A 19,616-nucleotide genomic window follows, 5' to 3' on the forward strand; every position below is an offset into this window, starting at 1 on the left:
TTTTCGTTAAAATATACAGTACCGAGAGGTTTTCTCTAAAATTTGTTTGTTTTTGTTGTTTGGGGGTAGGGGTAGACACCCCCTAGCTAAGACTAAGACTGGACAATATCAGCTTTTGTCCTACGATTTTGGTACGATGTAGGCAGCTTATCTCCTCAGACTATGACCTCGTTGCTTTGGTCTGTGGCTGATGGGTGGACACGTCCAATTGATACAAATTCGTTGACTATGATGGATCAAGAGTGGAGCATTACAATGGCCGTGATTTCGTTCACCTGCCAAAAGATTTTGCATCTATGGAGTTGCTTTTTTATTTTTTTGGAAGGAAAAGTCGACATCATTAACTTGAAAAATTATAAAGAGTTATAACGAAAAGATCATAGTACTGTTTATTTTAACGAGAATTCACATTTTTATACTAAAAAGTCAAACTTGATACTATTTATTTTACCCTTTATTTTGTCCTTATCGTTAAAACTCAAAGTTTTCAAGTCATTTTCATTAGTTTTCCTAAAATTATATTGTTTGTTGAATGAGAAGGTCCAGAATAACATTTGGAGGCTCCTCAATCCAAACTACAAGCCTAAACAAGAAACATGTTTAATAGCCGATCCTTGGCATAAGGTCATGCTTGGAAAGACCTTTAGGAGTGGTTTGGGAGTGAGGTGCTTAAAAAAAAAACACTCATGAAAAAAAGCTGTAAGGGTTTTAGGTGTTTGGTAAACTAAAAAAAAAAGGCTTATTTTGGAAGCTGGTGTGAGAATAAGCTGAAATCAAAGAAAAAAGCTAAAGCAGCTATTTACAGCTTTGGAAAACTAGTTTTTTTTCAAAGCACACAGAGTTACAGTGCTCCTTTAATGAAAATACCCACTATCAGACTGCTTTTTTTTCCAAAAGCACTTTTACAAAAAAATTTACCAAACACTCGGCTGATTTATTTCACAGCCGCTTATTCTCACAGCAGCTTTTTGTCAAAGCACAACAATACCAAATCAGCCCTTAGTTACACTGAGCCACCTAAGACTAAAGGATTTCGAGTGTTCAAACTGGAGTGTGATATTGATGCTGGTCCACAATGGATGGAGGTTGTTGAACTTGGTGGTCGGGTATTATTTGTGAGCAACCACCATTCCGCCGTATATTGTACTCTATGGTCAAAAGGTAGAAAAAAAACAATATTTAGTTTGACTTTGATTACTCGTGTTATGACTCAACCGGATGTAACTATGGAATATTTTCCTTCACAAATAAGAGTATTAGGCATTTTAGTTGCCCCAAAAGTCGTTCTTGGTCGCAGTTGTATACCACATCTTTATGGTTCGTACCCGATCTTTGATAGGCTAGTTTAATTAAATTTTGTTTTGTTTCCTTTTTTAGTTGGAAATATTTGCTTTTTTATTCTTATTCTTATGAAAATCGTTTACTTCTCATACTTATATGCACTTAATACATATATAACTAATGTGAATATATGTATTTAATACAATCTCTTTTATAAGCTAGATAAATTTAGAGCATCTAGATATTATATTAATTTGCATGGTTGATCTTATAATCCTTGTGCGGTATAAATAAAAAGTGTATATGTACAATCGTGAAAGTCGAATTGTGATGGTCCCGAGCTACATGAAACAAAATAATAAAATTCTAGACAAACTGTATACATGTGACCGGATTAAAATATAGAATACAGTAGCGTTTAGTACAATGCAAAAACGTCAAAGAGCCTTGCACTCTGTTCTAGCAAAACCATTCCTGATTTCATATATAAAATGAGGTACATGAGAGATGTAGTCTTTGTACTCTTTTCTAGCAGCCAAACATACAAAAATGGACTTAAATTAATGAGATCCCAACAAAAGTAGGCTTTTTAGCTAAAATGATCACTGAGATTTGCATAACTCATCACTTTGATACCTAAGATTTGAAATCAATAGAAGTGGTCTTTGAGTTTGTCCACAAGCAATCATTTTGGTCATTCCATGAAAAATTGTGTTAAATAAGGAGCAAAATGACAAAAATACCCTCAATTTAATGAACAATGACCAAATGATTTGACAAAAAGTAAGGGTATTTTTGTCATTTTAGCATTATTTAATGAAATTTTTTCATGAAATGACCAAAATGATTGATGGTGGACAAACTCATGGACCAATTTTATTGATTTCAAATTTCAAGGACCAAAGTGAGAAGTTATACAAATTTCATAGACCATTTTGGCTAAAAAGCCACGAAAGTATTAGGCAGGATAGAGATCGCATTTACATAATTATATGTGTGATTTAGTACCGAGTAGGCATGCATCCCATTGTCCAATTAAAGCACAGCTTAAATTTTGAAAGAGAAATGATAAAGCAATAGAAATTCCAATTCACACCTAAATAAGGAGATCATCATTCGCCATTATTTATACCGAGCGAAGAGAGACTTACTTGCATATTAAACGTTAAGATGTCATTAGTTATAATAGTATTTTGAATTAATTACATATTATTTTGTTGTTTAATTTTTCTTCACGATAATAAATAATTGGTTTGAGATCTCACAACAGCGACATCGATCATGGCAATTTAAATTTGCGTACCTGTAGTAATGTTATGTATTATGCATTGATATATATATACACACAAACACACACGCACACATATATATGTGCATATATATATATATATTCATATGCAATTGCAATTTTGTGTAAATAATTGAGAGATGAAGTCATTATTTGCTGTTTTGAGGATCATGTATATATTCATATACAATTGCAATTTTGTATAAATAGTGCAACCTTGATGGATAATGTTACTGTTTTTGTGTAATTTTTCTTAGCCTCCGTCTGACTAACACCTAGTGCAACCTTGATGGATAATGTTACTGTTTTGTGTAAATGTAATGATAATCACGTTTCATATAGTCTATTTTCCTAACAAAGACATATCAAACACTGCAAGAAAACACGGCTACTGGGACAATATTTTATGCGAAGCCCAACAATTGTAACATTAGATCATGAAACATCGTTTCACCTATTGAGCGTAACTTGCACCTGGAAATCGCCATGCTAGGCTCAGTAACCATTTGGATTATAGGTCTCATTCTGTCGCAGTTTTCGATATGCCTAAAACTACGACAATACAGATAATAGGATTTACCATTATAGTAATAACTAATCTCCGAGCTCAAAGACAAAAACCAAGACAACATCAAATTGTCGAGAAAATTTTCAGTGTCATGAGAATATGTCAAGTACACTAAGTGTTGAATACGTAAAAAAAATTTAACAATTTATATTATAACACTTTGTATCCTATGCCGTTTTCGTGACACACTGAACACTTCCTCTGAAATGGGCACATTGAACACTTCCTCCAAAATGCCAGCTAATGACTTACCTAGACGTGAGAAGAACTCGTTGAGTTCTCCTAACAAGTCTCCAAGACCAAACCCCCGATCATATACCAAACCTAAAACTAGAAGATGGAATTCAGTACACACAATCTATCTAATGGAACTATTAACTACGTTGCAAAAGATAAAAGATTAGTTCAAAAGAAGATGATATAGAGAGAAACAAGAGAGAGATTGAAAAGGAAAAATGAAAGCTCTTGAATTGATTGATCTTTTTGATACAATAGGTCTAGCATAATATGCAAACACACATTACACCAAATGTTATAATGCAATTCGTAGATTCTTTTTTTTTTTTTTAAGTTTCCAACTAATTGAGTTATTACATTTTGTTGTACCAAACATTGTTCCTGATAGATTTTCAAAAATCTCTCCAAATTATCATGTGTGTTATGATGGATAAAATTGTAATAGGAGAACTGTCAAAATCGTAATTGGAGATTGAATTTAACAATGTATTTAAGGAGACAATTATACCATATATACTTAAACAAAGTTGAATTGAAATCCAAATTTCCAATTGAGGTGTGAAGAGGAGGTGGGAGGAGGAGGTTGGCTACACGTTTTTTTGTTTTTCTATTTTCATTTTTTGTTTATCCAAAGGGGTACAAAACAGGTCATGGCCCGGAGAGGACAAAGACGACGTTCTCGACTCCCGGTTCAATGCCGCCTCATACGCCTTTTTTTTTTCTTTTCTTTTTCTCTATTTTTTCAGGAATTGCTTTCAATAACAACACCAAGCATGCTCCAATAATTTTGGTCTAGCAATAGGTGGCTGCTTCGTTGTTTTGGTTTGTATTGTGGGAGAGCAAGGTGCCGGCCAAATGTGAGGGAGAAGCTGGAGCTTGGTTTGCAAGAATAGTAGATATGTTGGTGTTCGGTTAGAGAGGTAAGAATGATTAAAATTTTAATCATTAAATTAATTTAATGTTGTTTAATATATACCCCTCTTACGATTTTCAGTGTTTTAACAAAACTTCCTAGATTTTAAGAAGAGAAATTTTATTTGAGCTCAAATAACTTCATATGACTTAAAACCAACTTTAAATGTGGATTGTTTTTTTGTTATTTTTTTGTTTGTAATTATTTCATAATTATCATCAAGTAAAAGTTGGAATTAACAACAAAACTAAAATTTATGAATAAACTCACATTTAGTAATCAAACCTATTTCGCTCACTATTTATCATACGTTTTCTAGTGTGTTAATATTGCCTACGAAAATATGTTGTTTCGACTTTCATGGCTGGTCTTATGATATTTGTTTATGCAAAGGAATCTGGAATGTTCGAGTTCAAATTTCTCTTTCCATAAGTTAAGTGAATTTATAGCATATCCAAATATGTTATTTCAACTTGCATGATTGGTCTTACAATTCTTGTACGACATAATAAAACGTGCACATGTACAATTGCGAAAATCGAACTTGTAATGCGCACGAGCACATGAACAAAAACAGTAACATTTTGCGTAAAATGTATAAACGTGACTGAGTTAAAAAATCTAGGCTAGAGCTAGGCTTTTGACAAACGAGAATTAACTTTTCATTTTTATAATTGAGTAGACAACTATCAGAAATCAAACCATTTTGGTATCCGAATAAGTTGGGTGCATACTTTGAAAAAATTTATATCAGAAATTCCTAGTTATCAGAATTGCAAAATGCCATTCTGACTTTCATTTTAACTTTTGAAAAAACATTCAGATTCAAAATATTTGTGTACAGATTCAAAAAATTTATTGTCGAAAATTAGAAATCCATTCCGACTTAACTCCGAGTTGAATCTTATTATTTAAATCATAAAGATATCATAAGAGTTGAACTCTAGCTTACCTGAAATAAATAATTTCATCTTTATCACAAACCGAATGTTGTATCCACCATTAGCTATTCATGGTTGGAACATCAAAAAAAATAGAGATAATTAGTAAGTGATAATCATTTGACACGAACAATTAATAAGTTAGTTATCATTATCCATTCTATTTACGGAGCTATTTTCCTCTTGTTTGTCTTGTACGCCTGTTATTCTTACCGTAGAACCACTGGAGGATATGGAGGGGAATGGTCAGCAAGGTCAACAAGTAAGCCGCGATCAACAGGGGCGGGGCGACCGTGGCCGTCATCAACAAGCACGCGGTCGTCGTAGACGAGATCAACAAGATGTCGGCAAGGGTGGCAAAAAGCGGGAGTTGTTGCTGAACCGAAAATCAAATTCACCACAACAACAGTATGGTTTAGGGTTTAAGTGTTTTTCAATGCTTCTTTATAGCATTGTCTATTTTACTAATTACAACTACCGCAACCATCACGTCCCCCATAGAATACCTTCATACACAGCTCCATCTCTAATATAATTATGGTGGCAATCATTCATTGATTTAGGTCAAAAATCATCCCAAAAAATAGTCATGTTCTTAGGAATAGGATGCATCAAGGAAGCAACAGAGATATTTTTATGGGCTCTAGGTATTTATTTACATATTATTATAGATCTCGAATACATAATGTGCGTTTTTTTACCCTAGTATGTTGTTCCTACTACCTGATTTCCTTTGTCTTATTATTTAGACATAGTAGAGCCCTAAGTTTTCTGGATTTTGCCCTAGGGATAAATGCTGTAATTCTAATGCATTTTATAAAATTAACGGACAGTGGAAAAAATCTGAAAGATTATGAATATGCATTATTCGGGCTTTCAATTACAACTTGCATGTCTCTACTTTTATTTAAAAGTGATCAGGAGACTGTAATTGAAGGGATTGAGAATCCATAGACCTTTTTTCATTTTTAGGTGTATCATATATTTTCTCATTATTAGGGTTGCGAATTAAAATGGTACATATTAAAAATAAAAACATTATGATACACCTAAAAATGAAAAGAAAAACAAAGTTTTGTGGATTCACAATCCCTTCAATTACATTCTCCTAATGACTTTTAAATAAAAATAGAGAAATGCAAGTTGTAATTGAAAGAACGAATAATGCATATTCATAACCTTAAAGATTTTTTCCACCGTCCGTCAATTTTATAAAACGCACTAGAATTACAGCATATATCCCTAGGGCAAAATGCAGAAAACTTAGGGCTCCACTATGTCTCAAAAATAAGACATAAGAAATCAGGTAGTAGGAACAACATACTAGGGTAAAAACACAAATTATGCATTCGGGATCTATAATATTTTGTAAATAAAGACCCAGAGCCTATAAAAATATCTCTATTGCTTCCCTGATGCATCTTATTCCTAAGAACTTGACAATCTTTGGGGTGATTTCTTACTTAAATCGACAAATGATCTCCACCATAATTATATCACAAATCACATATTGAACTATGGTACAAAGGTAATCTATAGGGGACGTGATGGCCGCGAAAGCTAGAATTAATAAAATAGATGGTGCTATAAAGAAGCATTGAAAGACATGGAAGCATACTGTTGCGGTGGTGAATTTGATTTCCGGTTCAGCAACAGCTCCCACTTCTTGACCACTGCCGCCAATATCTTGTTCAGCAATTGGTCCCCTTCTTGACCACTATTGTCGACATATCATAAAGGATCCTGAAAGAGTCCGCATACCATTAATCCTGTTATTTTTGTGCTCTTTATTTTTTTTTTCACCGACTTTAAATTTCTTATCACACTAGCAAATCTTATACATAAATCTTAAAATAAATTACAAATTATTGAGTCTAGGATCAACAGAAGCAATTACGACATTTCAGATATGGGATAAAATACATTTTCATAGTTGGAAAATGATGCTAAAGCCTCTTGTGTTTCAGAAGGAAGTATATCCTTGCAGTGATGAGAGTTAGGAGGAATTGAGAAGGGAGAGAGAGTGAGGCGTGAAGATTGCAGAATGAATTGGGAAAAGATGAGGGTCTCAAGGAAGTATGAAATGATTTGGAATTGGGAAGGTGGTAGTGTTATTATATAGTGTTAGAGAAGCGAAAGGTTTTAGGGTTTTCATGTCTCAAATTACCTGACTCTCACTTCCCAAATTAACCTTGTAATGACCTATGAATATCCGCTAAAATATGTTGTGTGATCGCATAATTTGGCATGAGTAGTGGGGATACCTTGGTAAAAGAAAAGAGGTGAGGTTGGTAGGTGAGAGTAATGGGGATATCTTATTCAGTACGTACTATTTTGTTGTTTTTTTTATCTACTGCATTATTCACATCAATGCGTTTCGGGTTGGAAAGATAGAGAGGAGATGGCTCGGCCTTGTTAGTTGTCACCATCCCAGAAACAGGCCCTTCACTTTCTGGGGCACATGAAAGTTGCATAGCATACAAACCCCCAATAGACATGCCCATTCAATTCAACTTTTTGTCCTCTCTCTTCCTCTCTGGTAACCTAGCTACATCCATTGTATTTTTTCAGTTTGCTTGCTCAATTGCTTTCTAGGAAGAAATTAAACATTCGATCAACAAGGAAAGTAATAATAATGATTTGTAGATGAAGGTCATCTCATATCTGTCCATCTTCTTTCTTGTGCCCAGAGCTTGCACCCACCTCAGTATATCAACGTATCAAGGACTAGTGAGTAGCGCGTACTGATGACTAATTACATGTTCGATTGAAATTTCTTTTCATTAAGACCAATGAAACAAGATGTATCTCTAGACCATCCATAACCGAAATGCAAAGTAAATCAAAGCTCTTATATCTGGGTTCAATCTTTTTATTGTTGGGAACACAAATCGGTCTTCAAAATATGTTAATTACTTGATCATATTTTCCTTATAATTTTGGGGTATTTTGATATGGGTCCAAAGTAACTAAAAATTGGACCTATTTCAAAAGTCAAAAGTCACTAAAAATTAGACCTATTTCAAAAATATGTTTATAAAATTGGACCTATTTCTAATTTTCCCTATAATTTTTCAGTTTTCAGGCTAATAATATAATAAGCATTCTTCATTACACATTGAAAATGCTAATTTACTTATTGTCTTCCATTTTTTTTAGTGTCAAAGCATAATTAAAATTGTAAATTTAATTCTCGTTTGTCAACAGCCTAGCCTAGGATTTAGCCAACTGGTTTCACACTAACGACCTCAACAATTTGGAAGATATTTGAGAATATGTATTCTAATTTATTGGAAGGTATCTCTATGGTTTAACACCGTCAACTTATTGGAAGATATTTTTATGCTCCCGGTGAATTAGCTCTATTTTCCAAATTTTGCAGCTATGTCAAGAGAAGGAGAAAATGGTATTGATTCCCCTCGATTATAGGAAATTAAACAGAGAGTAAATGGTAAGTTTTTTTTTCTCCAAAATAAATAATTAAATGCATAAACATAACCAAAATTACAGAATCACGTAATTTGAATTGAATAAAAACTGTTATTAGTACTTCAAAAATCTTATTCTACATTCTTCACAAATATATATATATATATATATTTTTTTTTTTTAATCATAAAAAATTTGGAATGAAAAATATAATTTGTGGAGTGCTAATAACAATTTACATTTTTAATTTATAGCTCTTTCTTACTCGTTCTTTTTATTTCTTTCAAAATCTGTATGCTATTTTTTTATTTATTTCTTTTTCATTATTTTTCCCTCCTCATGTGCCATATTCAGTTTTTCTCTCCCAAATATGAAATCTAGAATGGTTGACTGGTATTATTATTATTTTTTAGCACATCGATTTATTTTTAGAGTGTTGATAGACCAACTTCATTGTCCTATTTTTCCAGCAACATTCTAATTTCACTCACCTTAAAAAATTAAAAAATTGAAATGTTATTTTCTCACCCTTTATTATTTCTAAAGTAACCTTTAATATATATTAAAAATTTTATACATTTTTTTTAATCTATCCCATCCTTAATCGCAGCAGCACATTCACGGTGCAGCCGAAGCCCCAACCCGCCTGCCCACTCATCCCCATCTCGCAACCCATCCACCACCACCTCTCAATAATCAATATCTTTGTCCCCTACCCACCACCACACTCTCTCCTGATACCTACCCCTCTGCCACCGAAACCTGTCCCCCTTTTCACGCCATAACCAAAGGACAAGGATTGTCTGCCCTCCTAGTTGTGGTGCCCTTCCATGCCCTCCTATTTTATGTGGTCACGGTTAAGCAATGTTAATATTTTATATTTTTATTGTTTTTTGTCTTCTTATCTCATTAAAAAATTAATATAAAATATTGACGTGGCTTAACCGTGACCGCACAAAATAGGAGGGCATGGAAGGGCACCACAATTAGGAGGGCAGACAATCTTTGTCCATAACGAAATCCTTCTCCAACTACATGGCCAACCCATAATAATTACTCTAGATAGCCCCCAACCCCTATCCTCATTTGGGATTTCAATGAATGTCATCCAACCTAAACCCTAGAACCCAACAATTTTTTTTTGGTTCAAATCTGTGGGAGTTCAAAAGTTTCTCCATTGAAGTGGTTATAGTAGTTGATGGTGGCGCAGTATTTACATGTCAGCTGCCCAATTATAAACAAGGGTTTAAAAGTATTTTTCTAAAATGAATATATGTCAATAACATTTTGATTACAAGGTGGGTGAGAAATGGGGTGAGTTTAGTAGCACTCTATTTTTATACTAAATGGAGGGGAGTTTGGCTAAACCACACAATGATCAACCTAATTTGGCATCAAATTCACCATCCACGCAATTCGAACCTAAAACATCTTACTTATGATGAATATCACCAAATCATAATACTGAGTGGCTGATTGACTGTTATTTAAATTAAACAAGTAATCTATACTTCCCATAAATGTAGGAAAATGGTTTTGAAGAATCCGATGCATAGGATAGAAGCATGATGGGACTTGAACTCACAAGTTCTTTATGACGCATGACTAGGATTTAATAACCACCTTGCAAGGATTTTTAGGGTTTTGCCTGAGTAGATCAGGGATTTTACTTGATGTAATAAAAATTTGTAACTAAACACTAGTTGAAATCTGTGAGGGTGTTGGCAACCGACAATATCTTCAATTTCGATAAACAACACTGAAGTCATAGAATTAGCCGACCAATGAGCACTTTCAATTTAGATAAACAGCATTGCTTTGAGACGGACTGATTATCTAAGTCTCTGTCAGCAAATAATCTCTAAGTACTTGTTGGAATAGGTCATCTTATTAGTCTAAAATTTCATCAACTAATGATAGCTCGATCAAGAAATGAAAGCAAGCACGCGAAATTATGTACAATCTTTTATTACATTCTTATTTTATTGATTACATTCCTATTTTGTTTGTGCTTACGAAAATGGCATATCCCGTTGACGGTAGAGTCGAAACCGAAACTGCATGGTTAATCGCTGAAAGATGTTTTCTTGTGTGGAAGAAATTTCATGAAAATTATAGCAGTCGGTATGGAACTAGTCGTAGGAAAAGTGCACTTACTAGTTACTAATATGATAAAAATTTTGAGTTTTGCATTAGGCAAATATAGAGATGCTCAGACAAAAGCGGTGAAAATTTATCAAGGTGACACAAATATTGGGGATGAGGTAAAAAATTTTCTAATTTTTTTATTAGCACCTACTTTTATTTTTTTTGAAATAATTAATTTTTTCCCACTTTATTTGTTTTAGTTGATGCAAGCAAACAGTTGGTACCTAATTTTGCCCAAATTCATCACAAGGTTCAACCATCACAAATGTTGGAAAGTTGTGAAAATTTTGCCTAAAATACTGAATTATTAAGCTTGTTTCTAATGTTGTTCCCAAAAGACGACGCTAAGAGGTGAGACTGACAGGGAGAGTGGTTCATTTTATAGAAGTCAAGTTGAGTATGCAAGGAACATGAGATTGATAAAAAAGATCGAAAAGCTATGTTCATGAAGGTTGACGACAAAGCATCACCAAACACACAAGCTTTTTGAAGGCACAAATGAAGGAAAGTGACAAGAAGAAGAAATCTTTTCCATGATGACGGACATGGCATCTCGAATCTTAGTGAAGACGAACCTAGCACCACAAATTGGTCTGGGTACATATAATTATCAGGTTATCTTATTAGATTTTTAAGATGTACCCGTTTTTATTTGAGAAATAGAATTTAATTATAATGTTTCATTGATTTATGAAAAAATAAAAATTAACAAAGCACTTTAATTAAATATAATAGAACTATATATTAAACAAATAAATCTCGAATAGTTACAAAAATGTCCTTTAATATTTACTCCTCGTTATTTGGGCTTTAATTAATATAATCGCAGATTGCATCCGCTATATTAATTGAACATAGCACCAATTAATTTACTTTTGCTCCTTATATTGTTCTTTTGCACTTTCCGAATTTACAGTTTTGCGAATTAAATCTTTGAAAATCTATATGCGCAGGTTTGAATCCCCAAGCATGTCGTAGGTTTGGGATATGTCACTTGCGTTCGAGTTCAAATCTTTTTTCTCATAAGTTAGATGAAAGTGGAGTATTCACCAACTTGCATGGTCGGTCTTATAATTCTTGTGCGACATAAATAAAAAAGTGTACATGTATAATTGTGTATTAAAGTCAATTTTGATGCTCCCAAGCTACATGAATAAAAATGGTTACACCATTCACAGACTGTACATACATCATTGGATTTAGATTCATTGTCTCTGTTAGACTAAAAACTTGAGGGTTTTAGAAAATTGGAGGTCTTGTGCGGTAACACTACATGCACCATCCTACTTAAGTTAGGGAAAATAATACTGGTTTTTTGGATATTCAGGATAGAACTACCTGCAACTTAGCTGGGAGGCAGGAAATGGGTTTTTGGATATTTAGGGTGTGTGAATAGTTGAATAGAGAATACTTTATTGTACCGCAAACATAAATTGATAACCAAGTGTTATTATATAAGTAATTGAGCACTTCAAAATGATTTTTTGTTTGTTTATAATATGATATTTAGTATGCCAGACCGTGTTTTTGATACAATGAAAATTTTATGTGGCATGGTTACGTTTTTGTGACATGGCGGTTCCGTAAATGAATCCAGAGGACATAGAAAAAAAATGAAACGAAAGAATCCGAAGTCCCACGTCTAAAAGTGGACACATCAGCACTCTCAACTTAGTGGGTAACCAGAGGTTTAGTCAGCTATGACTGCCCACTAGGTCTCTTGACTTGGGCTGGATCTTGTAAAAAGTTGATTGGCCTCAACGTGGGTTGTCTCAAAGCTTTCACACAACGGTACTTGAGAAAATAAAAGGTTAGGATTAGATGCAACATGCATGTTTGTAACTCAAGTGATTGATCTAAGTTCTATGTTATTTTTTTATGAAACATGGTGTGGCTAAGGTAGCTAGAGTAATGTACGAACATTGTTCTCGTTATATTTTCAATAATATCTCCAAGTTAGCACGTGTGTTATAACGGATAAAATCGTAATAAGAGAACAGTCAAAATCATAATAAGGAGACAATAATACCATATCTACTTGAACAAGGTTGAATTGAATTCCAAATTTCCAATTGAGGAGTGAAGAGGAGGTGGTACCTAGTGACCCTGTCAATGGGTGTAAAACTTGGGAAATTGACCATCTCCGGATTTCTTTCACCGACTTCACTAAATCAATAAATTTGGATCCTTAAAATTTGATTTAACGGTTAAAGTTATTATAACTTTTAAAGGAATCTCCAGTTTTTAACCGTTTGATCAAATTTCAAGATCCGAATTTATTGATTGGGTGGAGGGGTAGGTACCCCCTAGCTAAGACTGGACAAGATCAGTTTATCTCCTACCATTTTGGTACGATGTAGGCAGCTTATCTCCTCAGACTATGACCTCAGGTCTGTGGCTGATGGGTGGAGACGTCCAATCGGTACAAATTAATTGATTATGATGGATCAATAGTAGAGCATTACAATAGCTGTGATTTCGTTCACCTAGCAAAGGATTATGCATTTATGGAGTTGTTTATGATTTTTCATAAGAAAAATTAAAATAAAATTCAAAAAAAAAATAATAATGAAAAAAAACAAATAAAGCCGTAGTGAAAGATACTACAAAAAGATAAAAGGGTAATTTTAGTCGGACCTGGATTCTCTCCGAGGCAAACCCTCGGGATCTTGCTGAGCGACAAACACTACAAACAGGGAGTTCCTTTTAATGTTATAATAATTGTAACCGTTGAATTGAAATTGAATGACCCATGTTTGTCTCTCAGCATGATCCCTAGGGTTTGCCTCAGAGGATCCAGTTCCATTTTAATCACCATTCCGCCGTTATATAGTATCCTATGGCCAGAAGGTTGAGAGAAACAATATTTATTTTACCTTTGATTACCTGATTTATGACTCAACCGGATGTGATTTTGGAGTATTTTCCTTCACAAATAAGAGAATTAGGCATTTTAGTTGCCCCAAGAGTCGTTCTTGATCCCAGTTGCATACTGCACCTGTATGGTTCGTACCTAATCTTTGATAGGTTAGTATAATTAAATTTTGTTTTGTTTCCCTTTTTTAGTTGGAAAGATTTGCTTTTTTATTTTTTTTTTATAAAAGTTGTTTACTTCTCATACAGTCATACTTATATGCACTTAATACATATATAAATCATGTGAACATGCATATTTAATATAATTACTACATTTAATCATTCATGAACGGAACATACCTACATTGGGATCAAATTATATAAAATATATTTAATGTCGTGTGGAGTCTTGATTCAATAACTTTTTATTATTGTAGCAAGACGTCAATATAATGATAATCCCGTTTCATATAGTCCATTTTCCTAACAAAGACATATCAAACACTGCATGAAAAAACGGCTACTGGGATAATGTTTTATGCGAAGCCTAAGAATTGTCACATTAGATCATGAACATCGTTCCACACTATTGAGCATAACTTCCACTTGGAAATCTCCATGCTAGGCTCAGTAACGCTATGGATTATAAGTCTCCTTGTGTCGCAATTTTCGATAAGCCTTAAAAAACGAAAATACAGATAAATAAGATTTACCATTATAGTAATAACTAATCTCCGAGCAAAAACCAAGACAACATCAAATTGTTGAGAAATTTTTTAATGTGCCGATAATATGTCAGGTACACCAAGTGTTGAATACTTAAAAAAATATTTAAATATTTGTCTTATAACACTTGGTATACCATGTCATTTTCCTGACACTGAACACTTCCTTTGAAATGGGCACACCGAACACTTCCTCCAAAATGCCAAAATGCCAACCAATGTCTTACCTAGATGTGAGAAGAATTCGTTGAGTTCTCCTAACAAGTCTCCAAGACCAAGCTCTCGGTCACAGACCAAACCTAAAAGGCTAAAACTAGAAGATGGAATTCAGTACTCACGATCTATCTTGTGGAACTGTTAGCTACATTGCAAAAAATGAAAGATTAGTTCAAAAGAAGATGATATAGAGAGAGATTGAAGGCTCTTGAATTGATTGATGTCTTTGATACAATAGGTCTAGCATAATACACAAACACACATTACACCAAATGTTCTAATGCAATTTGTAGATTTTTTTTTTTAACTTTTCAACTAATTAAGTTATTACATGGGAACTTTAACAAAAAGCTTACAGTATTGTTCACTTTAACGAAAAATCACATTTTTACACTAAAAAGTCAATCATGTTACTATTCATTGTACCCTTTGTTTTATTTTTATATTAAAACTCAAAATTTTCAAACTTGTTTCATTAGTTTTCTTTTATTACATTTTGTTATACCAAACATTGTTCCTGATAGATTTTAAAAAATCTCTACAAGTTATCATGTGTGTTATGATGGATAAAATTGTAATAGGAGAACAGTCAAAATCGTAATCGGAGATTGAATTTAACAATGTTTTTGACGAGACAATAATACCATATATACTTAAAAAAAGTTGAATTGAAATCCCAATTCCCAACTGAGGTGTGAGGAGGAGGTTGGCCACTTGTTTTTTGTTTTTCTATTTTCATTTTCTGTTTGTCCAAAGGGGTACAAAACAGGTCATGGCCTGGAGATGACAAACACGACGATCTCGGGTTCCGATTCAATGCCGCCTCATACGGCTTTTTTTTTTTGGGAATTGTTTTCAATAACAACACCAAGCCTGCTCCAACAATTTTGGTCTAGCAATAGGTGGCTGCTTCGCTGTTTTGGTTTGTATTGTGAGAGAGCAAGGTGCCGGGCAAATGTGAGGGAGAAGCTGGTGTTTGGTTTGCAAGAATAGTAGATATGTTGGTGTTAATATTGCCAGCGAAAATATGTTGTTTCAACTTGGATGGTCGGTCTTACGATATTTGTTTATGTAAATGAGTCTGGAATGTTCGAGTTCAAAATTTTCTTTCCACAAGTTAATTGAATTTAGAGCATATCTAAATATGTTGTTTCAACTTGTATGACCAGTCTTATGATTCTTGTACGACACAAAAAAAGCGTGCACATGTACAATTGTGAAAGTCAAACTTGTGATGCACACTAGCTACATGAATAAAAATAGTAACATTTTGCGTAAAATGTATATTTGTGACCGAGTTTAAAAATCTAGCTAGTCTACATACTTGCATGACTACAGGACAAAAACAGTAAGAGTATCCATAAAATGTATAAAGTTGATTGCAAAAGGAATGCAAGGGTATAATGATATTTTGCGTAAATATATATTCATATATTAGAGGATGGGACATAAATAGGAAAATTAAAAAGTTCCACTATTTTTATTTTATTTTTCAAATTAAGAAGCATCTGGTTGCTTCGTCAAGGTAGTCTATTTTTTTGGAGTCCAAAAAGACTTACCGAGTTATTTTAGCCTCCATAGCCATTATTGTGTATGCACAAGCGTCAAAAATTGAACAGAGGACATTACCGTGTGAAACATTGAAGATTGATTGTGGTCAACGAATACCATATAGGGAAAGAATTGTGTAGTCCTAATTATCTTCCTCGGACACTTACCTGAGCTTCTGTTCTTATCCGTTTGATAAAAATACCATGGTCGTAATATAAAGATCAAAGTTAAAATTGAAAATATAATTTTTTTTCTTTTAGATGGAAGTTTCCTGCATGTTTCACTTCCCCTCTTTACTTTACGTCTCAATATCCTCCAGCAATTATTCAGCAGCCATGAATGAGAGGGAGAGATAGAGATCGAGACGGGCGATATTTAAGGGTGAGAATCAAACTCAAGATGTTGAATACTTAATTAAATAAGGGGTACCCTTAAATAAGCTACAAGTCCATCGTTGGTTGAATTGAATGCTTGAATTTAGGCGAACTGTTATGTCTTCGGGCCATTGGGGCCAAGCCCGTCTAAGCTTAATTGTTGCTTATAGATAATTATTTGTAAAAATCGTGTTTATTAATTAGCATATATGCTTCATGTATTCTTGGAACAATATGGGTTCACAATTTTAGTTCCATAGCTTTGAATACAAAATGATACGACAAATTCAAAAACTAGTTCCCGTTGTTACACTCGTGTAACTTTATTAACAAAAAAGAAAAACATCAACCTTGTTTTATGAAACTGGCGGGGTGAGCTAGACCAGAGTAAATGAGCATCCAACCATAGCTTAATCCGAGCGACGCCATTTTTGTCTTTGACTTGACGGGTCATAGACTGTATTTTGTGTTACAGTTGCATCCCAAACTTGTTATATGAGAATAGTATGATATTTATTATTTCGATAAACTCGTTTTCGAGTTGCATATTAATTGGTTCCTCCCATAGGCTCTATTTACTTCTCTTCCAACCCAAAACCCAGCAAAAGGCCAAAAATTTCAGTGGGTATATCTGTTCTATGCTGGGTCTGCAACATCTCACATCGATCAACAGAGAGAAAGTGATATGCCTTATATATACATGTTCACCTCCATTTACTACGAGACCTTTTGAAACCTCACTGGCTTCGAAGTTCATCGGAACTCCGAAGTTAAATGAGTTTGAGTGAGAACAATCCAAAGATGGATGATCCACTAAGAAGTTTTTGTGTTTTTCCATAAACAAAATCGTGCAAGCTGAGCCTAAAGAAGATAATATCGTGCTACGATAAAATCAGTCTGGAATGAGACAGGGTCTGCGTTGCCGTGCTTGGTGTGTACTGAGGGGAGAAGTGCTGGGTCTGCGTTGTCGACACACCATCACAATATTTCAGTAATTTTCTGGGTCACCAAAATTATTGTATATATCTAATTTTAAATTGACTTGGTCGTTGCTTGGTCTTACACACCAGTCCAAAAACAAGGCTAATTTGGTAAATTCATCAAAACCAGAAGCAGCAGAAAAGCCAGCCTCTTCCCTTCCCTCCCAAGCCCACTTAAACACCATGACCCAACCACTCCCACCCTCACCAGAGAAAAATGCGTGACAGAGTCCTTACCATAGGTAAATGAAAGTTGTGGCCCTCCCTCAGCCTGCGGTTCAACTGGCGTTTCCAAAAAAAAATGTGGAAACAAAGAATTTTGTTATTGCCAGAATCCAAATAAAGGTTTTACATATAATATTATTGTTTGTGTCAAACGATTATCACTTACTAATTATCTCCACTTCTTAAAGTTTCAAAGCTCATTTGATAACTTAATGATTTAAATAATAAGATTCAACTAGGGGTCCAAGTCGGAATGAGATTTTAATTTTTGACAATAAATTTTTTTGAATCTCTACACAAAAATTTCGAATTTGATGTTTTTTCAAAAGTTGAAATGAAAATTTGAAAGGATTGAGAGATTCTGATAACTAGGAATTTTCGATATAATCTTTTTTTCAAAGTGTGCACCTAACTTATGTCGATACCAACATGTTTTGATTTCTGATAGTTTTCTATTAAATTATAAAATGTGTTGTCAACTCTGTATTTTAGTTTTAGATATAGTTTGTTCATTGATTTTTATATTAATCATACTTGTAAAATATGTTGTTTCGACTTGCACGGTCGATCTTATGATATTTGCTTATGCAAAGAAATCTTGAACATTCGAGTTCAAATTTCTCTTTCCACAAGTTAAGTGAATTTAGAACATATCCAAATACGTTATTTCAACTTGCATGACCGATCTTATGATTCTTGTACGATACATGAAAAAAAATAGTAACATTTTGCGTAAAATGTATATAAGTGACCGGGTTTAAAAATTTAGCTTCTTTACATACTTGCATGACTACATGGACAAAAACAGTAATAGTATCGATAAAATGTATAAAGTTAATTACAAAAGGAATGAAAGGGCATAATGGTATTCTGGATCGAGGGAAACATACGGGTGGGAGGGGCAATCCAAAATTGTTTGGTTTGAACGTGAGAAAATCGATCGAGGGAAACATATGGGTGGGAGGGGCCCATTTTCCTGGGTGCAAAACGGGTGACTTCTACTGATTTGGTTTATCTAGGGTTTTGCTTCTTCGTGGTCCAACCATGGTTGTATGAGGTTGAAGGTTTGTATGTTTTTTGGGTGTTTTCTGCATTTCAGGTGAGTACTTGGTGGGGGATTGTCTGGTGGCACATTTTCAGCCCATACTTGTAGCAGGAGAGTGTGTATTAGTGTAATTTTGATCTTCCTTCCATTAATAAGATGGCATCATGTTAAGGCTTGGTTTTGACTTGCTATTTCAATTTAACTGTCGTGGCCTTTTTTTGTTGATGGTTCAATAATTTGGGGATGCAGTTATTAATGAAACAACAATTCAACATATCGTGTCTCCCAGTTCAACCTCAATCATTTACGGTCTTGTCTTGCGGCAAATTTTCAGCCCATAATTTGCGGGTGCATGTATAAAATCATAACTATTATACGTATGATTTAGCATTTTGCTCATTCGGAGTATTAGATTAAACTCATGAAAACATAAAACTTCAGAGAAATGGGACTACATAGTGGCGGTGTCCCAATCCCTCATGCATCGTCATGTGCTTTAATTTACTGACATAACATTTCATGATTAGTTTAAAACATCATCACTTTAGCATGTTAGTTGTATGCGAGTTCTTCTCCCAAAGATGCATGAATGCAAATTGCAATCAGTTTTTCTGCATGTTTGATCTATATCCCGTAATTTTGGGTTGGGCCTGGTGAAATAGGCATTAAATGTTGGAATTCAAAGCCCATTATCTTACCCAAAAGCCGTTTTCCTTCTTCCTCTTGTGCAACTCAAATCCCCATGAACACTGTTATTTACGGATTGTATCACCTGTTCACGGTATCTCTGATCGTAACACAAAATATTTCGTGACCTCAAACAAATTATCCGTTTTGTT

General features: G+C 34.0%; 2 protein-coding genes and 2 long non-coding RNA genes across 6 annotated transcripts in view; 2 read left to right on the forward strand and 2 right to left on the reverse strand.

The window, feature by feature from the left end:
* The window catches only part of LOC126612399 (uncharacterized), a 172,387-nt gene that overhangs the window by 140,915 nt on the left and 11,856 nt on the right, over window positions 1-19,616 (reverse strand). The gene's annotated exons all lie outside the window — the stretch shown is intronic.
* The window catches only part of LOC126612387 (NEDD8-conjugating enzyme Ubc12-like), a 56,613-nt gene that overhangs the window by 35,281 nt on the left and 1,716 nt on the right, over window positions 1-19,616 (forward strand). The gene's annotated exons all lie outside the window — the stretch shown is intronic.
* LOC126612382 (NEDD8-conjugating enzyme Ubc12-like) overlaps window positions 1-19,616 on the forward strand; it is a 52,330-nt gene that overhangs the window by 6,830 nt on the left and 25,884 nt on the right. The window lies entirely within an intron of this gene.
* Window positions 6,779-7,413, reverse strand: LOC126612403 (uncharacterized). The gene is made up of 2 exons (XR_007619048.1): window positions 7,152-7,413; window positions 6,779-6,971 (listed from the first exon to the last, which is right to left on the reverse strand). It is a non-coding gene; the product is annotated as an uncharacterized LOC126612403 (long non-coding RNA).

The sequence above is a fragment of the Malus sylvestris genome, chromosome 17 (assembly GCF_916048215.2).
Source record: "Malus sylvestris chromosome 17, drMalSylv7.2, whole genome shotgun sequence".
NCBI classification, from domain to species: Eukaryota; Viridiplantae; Streptophyta; class Magnoliopsida; order Rosales; family Rosaceae; genus Malus; species Malus sylvestris.